The following is an 8,305-nucleotide window of genomic DNA, read 5'->3' as shown; positions in this document are numbered from 1 at the left end:
CTCTCCAAGGTTGGCAAACCTTCTCTTTTGAGAAAACCAGGTTAAGTATATTAATTGTTGGGCTGTTAAGCACATCACTTAATATTGTTCACTAACATTTATTGATTCTTGAAAGAGACGTGCTAGTAAAGCTTCATTCCTGGACTGCCAGGATTAGGTTTAGCCTTCATTAACACTTCAGTTTGAGCATTTAAATGTCTCCTACATTCAAGTTTTACATTTTAATTTATTCTTAGGCTTATGACAATGCAACTAAATCTTTAAGGCTTTCATCACTGGAATGATTTAGCCTTGATTTTAATAAGCTTGGGCAAATTCGCAGCTTTAAACAACACAAGCAAAGCAGTATTTTTCAAGATTTTTGTACATAACCACGCATGATTATAAATGTTTTGAACAATGGGATGTGATTTTTCATAGAGGAAGAAAGTTTCTTTTTATAAATTACAATGCATCTATTCTTTCCAAGTGAGAAACTTCATAATAGTTTTGAAATTGTTTATTAAAATAGCCAGTTGAGAAAAGCATATAATGAGTCAATCAAATTAAAAGATGACTAAAGTTCTCTTATTTTACTATTGTCTCTGGGTTTATCCATGAGAAGGAAGGTACCCAAAGGTTGCAAACCAGAGTATGATAAGTTAAAGAAGTATATAATTACTTAAAAATAAACGTCTTTTCCCACAGAAGTTCTTTGTATTTCTACAATATCAGTTTTACAAATATAGTGGCCTTATTTGAGTTAGGTAGCCATTGCAATTGTCTGTGAAAGTATTTTTTATAGAATATAATGAGTCAAAATAATTTTCTAAAAACTCACTTTTTAAGGCAATCATTGGGTGGTTTGATCCTAAATATATCATCCCTTTATTATTTTGCATCCTTCAGATATTTCCTGCCTCTCTTAAGTCCTATGGATTTTCCAGATTGCACCCTGTCCTATGAAATTTGGACTTGTGTGCCCCTGTGTTTGCATGAGCCAATTCTATTTATCCTGTTCTGTTTCCTGGGGAAACTGACTAAAATACAATATTATGAACATTTTGCATTTTTAGGGATCAATCTGTTTAAATTCAACAGATCCAACATCCTCCATGCATAGGCCATTTGCACCTAGCTATGCTTACAGATAAATCAAAATGAAGTAACATATGAATACACAGACTGAACTGCCCAGGGCAACTGCCTATCTGACAAAGCTGGCATAAGGTAGAAAGCATATCTGCAATAACTGTGCATTAGGGATGTGGCTTATAGTCCTACTTATTGAATTAATAACAATGAAAAAAACCTCATACTAGTCCATCAAATGGCCAAACTATGATAAATTTAACCCAAAGGAATGATTTAGTCAAGCACTTACTGTGTCCAAAGGGAAAAAAAATGGTTCTTCTCCTAAGAATGACAGTCTAGTGGGAATTAGAATATTTGAACAACAAAACAATTACCAGCTAATTTAGCACATTTATTTGCACATATATTATGTATCTAAAGCTACAGATTTAAAATTTTATGGACATTGTGATATAATAAGGACAAAGTGGTAACATTTGACCTTAATTTAAAGGTTACTGAGAGAAATATTTGAAGTGGTATCCAAAGGATTTTTCAGGAAACACCATGCCTAAGGAAGTTAACAGTAACCTCCTGAGCAGTACATCTAGCAAGATCTTGTTCAGAGCTCTGAGAAAGTTGTTTAAATACCTTACAAAATGTTGGCAGTAATGTTTTCCACCTGGCTAACTTGCAGTATTTTGAAAGTTCACTAATGAATAATAGCCTAGTGTTCTCTCAATGTATAAAATGTTATATCTTTATTAATATATCATGTCTGAAGCTGAAAAAAGAGTCTGCATTTTATTTTAGAGCAGTAGTGTTCTTGCTTCTGAGAAATATTTTAGCCAAAACTTTAAATAAACCTACTCAAATAATCCTTTAAGTGATTACTCTTAGCACATACATGGCCAGGTTTCATCAGTGAGCAATGTTATCCATGATACTCAATTTTCCTGGTTTTTGCCATTATCTTCATTTGCAGTACCAACCACCTGCCTTCCCAAACTTTTTCACATATCACTCTTTCTCCTCTTCTTCCTTCCATACTCCCTCCACACTTCTCATCCCCTCCCTCCCTCCCTCCTTCCTTCTTTCCTTCCTTCCCTCCTTCCTTCCTTCCTTCCTTTTGCAGTTTAAGGTGCTATTATACAGCAGTGAATAAGAATAAATGCCTTTATCATATTGAGATATTCAGATTCTAACAAAGTATGTGAACACATACATGATAATTTGCAAACATAAGGAAATCCTGTGAATAAACAAAGTAGGACAAGTTGCTAAAGAGTGATTCAGTAGAGCATTGTGGTGTGGTGGTGAATATTTTAGTGAGAATATATAAGGAAGTTTCTATATCATGAGGTAGCCTTAGATATGAATAATGAAAAGCATTGAACTGGACAAAGAATGATGTGGGAGCAGTAAGAATAGACAAATTTAATTGCATCAAACAAAGATGTATTGGAGAAAGTAGAGACTAGTAGCAAATGAAGGTGGTGAGGAAGGCAGATGTCCCATTGGGTATAAATGAATCAGCCACTGCCAGAGCTGGGATATTTTATCCTAAGTGTAATGGAAAAGTTTTGAAGAGACTTTGGGAGTCTCAGAGGACATCTCATAAACTGGTCTGATGGTTAGTTATCACAAGTTTTTTCTAATAGCTTTCTTCTACTTTAATTTGTAGATAAGAAACTGCTTGACACCATCTCTCCATCCCACGTTGCTGTTCTCATTCGTAGAAATGTTCCTCTGCAGGTCCCGCCTGTCAGTCTGGTTTTGCACTGGGCAGACCCATCCTAAACCTAAGCCTTCAGGTGACAAAGATGTCCAAGTAGCAGTGGAAGGATTAGCAGAGATGCAGTCACTCTCTTCAATTCCATGTTGTAGTTTGTCATCTGGGTCTACAGATAGTTTATGTTGTTTATGCTGAATCTAAAAAGGCTCAAATCAAACCAAATCTAAAATACTGCCTTCACCCTTCTTTATTCTGGGAGCTAGTCTGGTGTCTTAACATTGGAGAGTCTTCCATTCCATTCTCCATTCCATTCTCCATTCTCCATTCCATTCTTCCATTCCATTCTCCATTTCTTTGGACTTCTTTATCTGTCTCTTATGCCCAGTTTCCTGCTCTTCAAGCCAAAGGATGCAAACATACAATGGAACATCCAGCTAGAGCCTGTTTGTATATTCACTAAGGCAAATTCACACCAGTATCTGGTTCAAAGTTCCACTAGACCAATAACTACTTGGGCCCAGCTGAGAGAATCTATTGCAAAGCATTTATGGAAAATTTACATCCATTAAACTGAGAGCAATAATCTAATTTCTATTCATTAAAGGGCCTAAAAAAATCATTGTATGTAACAACATAATCTGATATTATCTATTTTACTGTTAAACTTGTTTTTAAAATTATAAACACTTTTCTGATAATATAACGAACATATATATATATATATTTATTCTGAAAATTTTAAATATGCAAACGTCTAAAAGAGAAGATATTAAATCCTAGTAATCCTACCACCCAAAGGAATGACTGCTAACATTTTATAATTATCGTGTATGTGTGTGTATGTATATGTGTTTGGTAAATATGAATTTTTGCCCTTTTAGAAGTTGATTTTTTCACTTAGTTTATTTTAAATGTATTTTACATCTTAAATAACTTTCAAGAATTTGATTTTATATGCTGTATCTTGTTTTAAGGGTTATATTTTTGGTCCATTTATGTTCTGTATTTGCTACAGGTACAATTTTTTTTGTGCTTTTATATTCCCTGTACAGTTTTTGCTAATATAAACAGACTGTAGCTTGACATTATCTTTGATACAATATAATTATTTTAAATGAGGAAATTTCCATGATAATTATTTTGGATATCTGCATGGTTTTATTTCATATTGAAGTGTTTACATATATTTTGCCTGTGTCTTATGTGAAACACTGAATGATGCTGGCTTTTGTTTTTTGTTTTTTGTTTTTTTTGTATATAAAGTCCCATTCAAGGATTTTAGGTTAGACTTAATCTCTTGGTTATTTGGAGTGTGCCATTCAATAATTTTATTTCTAAGAAGGACTTGTGGATGGTATATTTTATGGGCCATTGCTTATCTGACAAAAACATTTTTTTTGCCTCTGTATTTAAAAAGAAACAAAAAACTTACATTGGCTATATCTAGAAATCTTATGTTACCATCTTAAGTGGCTTTTGGCATTCTACTACCAGAGGGTTTGAAGTCAGTTAGATATTTTACCCCTTTGTAGGTACTAATTTTTCTTACTGGAAATTTATAGAGATTATATTTTAAGTCCCTAAAAAATGCGACACTTTCACAAAAGTATGCCTAAATTCTGGTGTCTTTTAATTAATTCTTCCACTGTGAACCCTTCCTATTCTCAAATTCAAATCTTTAACACAGAAAGACTTTTACAATTATTATTATTTATCTTTCATAAAATTGTTAGTTTTTATCTACTATTGCTTACTTCTGTCAGCTTTGTTACCTCTTTCTGGTTGCCTCTATCGCACTCAGCATTCCAATTTTTTTTACCCCTGATTACTAAGATAATTTTTAAGGATCATTTGTTTTATTAATTTGATTTTATTTAGTGTCTGATCTCATAATCTCATCTCCTTTGTGGTTTTTATTTAAGCATTCATATTGTTTTTTTCACTCTCTTTATCAGAAAGTCATTAATTTTGCTAAAACTTGTGTTGAGAACTTGAATAAGACTTTTTGCAAAAATTTTTCTTATTTTAATGTCTTATTTTAATATTGCTTAAAAATTTCCTTCAAATTGGTTTTCTTCTTTTAAAAAGATACTTTTCATATGTCTCATAGTTTTCCTTTTTTTTTAACTTAATTTCTTTTCAATTTTATGGTGTGCCTATTTGAGATAAATTTTGATTATACCTTTCATACCTCAGACAAATGGACAAATGAAGAAGAAAAACTATTAGATTGTTGTATAGTTTACTTTCTTGGTTCTTATACCCAGCCACCTGATGAGTGAGGTGGCTAAAGTCCAAAGTTATACAAATAAAAAGTTTCTTCTTTTCCCCCAGGTTTTGTCCCTACTGTGTTTGACATGTCTTTCTTATCTTGGTTTGTAAATGCTTCCTCTGGTCATGGAGCAATGTGGTCAACTGTAGAAACCAATCAGGCTTAGCGGTGACTTTTTTTTTCTTTTTTTATTCTTTTTTTGCACATTTTGGCTGTCTCTGCAAACTGTAAACCAGGATCACATACAAGTTTAGATTCTCTGAACAGTGTAACTCTTATACCTAGTTCTCTTTCTAGAATTTCTGTGAATCTCTATGTCCTTTCTGATTTAGTACCTATTGTCCTCATACCTCTAAATGAAGAGGGATTAGTGGAGCTCCATTAGGTATACTTTCATTTTTTCCTCAAGGTGTCTGTTCCTTCCCACAGAAGAAGCATTGCCATATGTTCAAATTTTCCAAATTTGATACTGTCTGCATTATCTCTACCTGAAATAAATTTTTTGAAGATACTAAATTGTCAATACTCTCCAAGTTTTTAGAGCATACACACACACACACACACACACACACACACATGCATACATGCACACACCCCCACACACACATTCAATGCTGGAATATGAATCCAGGAGATTTTATATTGTCACTTCTGCTAAAAGAATTTTTTTTTTTATTTAAAAACAAAAGAACTCCTCCCAAACCTACTTCATCCCCTTTTGTCTCTAAACACAGTGGTGATATATGTCATCAAAATATAAAATTTCTCTTTAAAAATATAATTATATTTTAAGAAGATTATTAAGTGCTTATTATTTACATGTCCATTTGGTTGATAATGCATGTTTATACCTGTAGGGGGTAGGGATAAGCACTGAAGAGATGGACAAGCAGACCCTGCTTTCCAGGAGTGCAAAACCTAATTAGAGAAGTAAAACATACACAAGTGATAACTACATAAAGCAGAAAACATAAACTGTTCCAAGAAATAAAGAAAAAGTTATCAAAGTGCTTGAAGGAGGAAACAACATTTATTTGACTGGCTCGTTTAGAGAAGGCTACCATGAGGCAGTGGGATTTTAACTGGGACTTGAAAGAAGGGTATAGTCTCACTAGATTTGAGAAACAGCTAAACCAGATCAGAAAGAGGAATGGAATTCAGAATGTGAAAGATCTGCTAGAGAGATTTAATGTATTGCCATACGGTCTGCTGGTTATGATTGCTCATGATGATGTCTACTAGAACTTTTGCATAAATATGCAAAAGTTGAAAGTTTAGTTTTGTTATTACCTTTAAAGGCAATTTGTATCTTTGGGTGAATAACTATTTCTTGAGTCATTCTTTTAAGGAGAGTTTATGATGAAATCACAAAATTTCTGTAGGTTGAGTTGAAAGTTTTGTAGATATTGGCTTTCATTGCTTTTATTAAAAATGCTTCTCTTCTCCAAATGTTTCAGGTAAGAGCTTGATCAAACAGGAAAGACTAAGCTGATGTCAGTAAACTTTTGTTAGAAAAGTTTCACCTAAATTTTCACTCTATACAAAATTGGATGGCAATATAATCTAAGTATCTGAATAACTTTAATTTAACAAAAATATTTTTTCTTGTTTGCACTGATAGCTTGTTTCCACAGCGTTGCACTAGTGTATTGAAAAAGAAAATATCTTATTACATGAAAGCTCAATGATGTGTAAATGCATTGAGCAGCATAAGTTACTGACCCTACTTTCTTAATACTTAATTTTCTCCACAGGCAGCAAAGTTGATTTTTTTTCCAGTTTAGAATAACAAAAGGTAAAGAAAAACATATTGTATTCAAAAAGCTTATGTTAACCCTTCTGTTTTTGTCTGTTTGGGAATAATCAGGAAATTGGGTCATCTTGAAAAGATTCAGGGAGAAATTTGGAATCATTGAGCATTATTGAGGACCAGAATGTTGTCTCTAATGAACTGGGAAATATTTAGCCTTATTATGTATATTCAAGAAGGTATGCCATCAGAATACAATATGTACACTTGATAGAGCAATTCTGAGAAAACTTTTCTCCTCCCACATAGGTTTGAGATCATTTCAGTTGAAAACAAAACGAATTGTTCAATGAAAGTTCTGTAATTTCGTTTTTGCCTGGTTAGACATTATTAAATCCTAAGGTAGTGTAACATTAAATGCATTGGATTTAAAAATCACATAAATCCATTTCCAACTCTGAGCTTAAATAGTGACAAGTTGTATAATCCTGGGTAAAGGATTTAAATTCACCTGACTTCAGTTTCCTTATGTGTAAATGAAAATAAAATATGGACTAGTTTGAAGTCTTTAGAGACTAAGATACTTTGAATAAGGCTTCCAGAAAATAGCAGAAGGTTAAATATGGTAACAGTTATTATTATGCATGTTTCACTATTGGTAATTTGTATTTTCAACTGATCTTATGATTGTGGTACTGTAATATATTTATATATTTGCTTGTTTAGATAAGTGGTCTTAGATTCCAGTTGTCTAAATGAGAATATACAACTTTCTTTTCTGCTTCATGATCTCACTAAAATGATAGAATATATATTAACAATAACAATAAGAATAAAACCGTAACATGCTGGGCAAAAAAAAAAAAAAAAAAAGAGAATGGGAATGATAGCAAGAGATCTGTAAGTACATCAAAAAGTTTGAGTAAAACTTTATGGTAGAAACAAATTCACTTAGATTGACATAATGTATGAATCATGGGAAATTTCAAACAAGTACGCAAATTAAAAATTAAGGTTTATTGAGAACCCATATTTCAGACAGTATACAAATATTATATTAATGATGTCAAATTTATTTCAACCCTCAGCATTGTATTTTCTGCATTTTTTTGTATTTTATTTGTTTTCATATGTATTTTCATTTTACACTGAAGAGAAGGAAGGTTAGATTATTTACCCAATTCATTATAAAGTCATACGTCTCAGATAAACAGAGTTTAGTTTGAAATATCAAAGCAAACTGAGTATTGAGCCTATACTTAAAACAATTACTTTATATATATACATACACATATATACACACTATATTTAACATATACATGTATAATTAATATAATGCATTTATATGACTTTCTGTTATGGTATAGGAAATTTTAGTGCACTTATACCAATTTCCTTTTCCTCTCCCTCCATCTTCTCTATATAAGACCATCACTATTTTTAGTTAAATCAGTTCACTGCAGATTGAATTAGTATATTATTATCACATTTATTT

The sequence above is a fragment of the Choloepus didactylus genome, chromosome 7 (assembly GCF_015220235.1).
Source record: "Choloepus didactylus isolate mChoDid1 chromosome 7, mChoDid1.pri, whole genome shotgun sequence".
Taxonomy (NCBI): Eukaryota; Metazoa; Chordata; class Mammalia; order Pilosa; family Megalonychidae; genus Choloepus; species Choloepus didactylus.
This window is presented reverse-complemented; position numbering follows the sequence as displayed.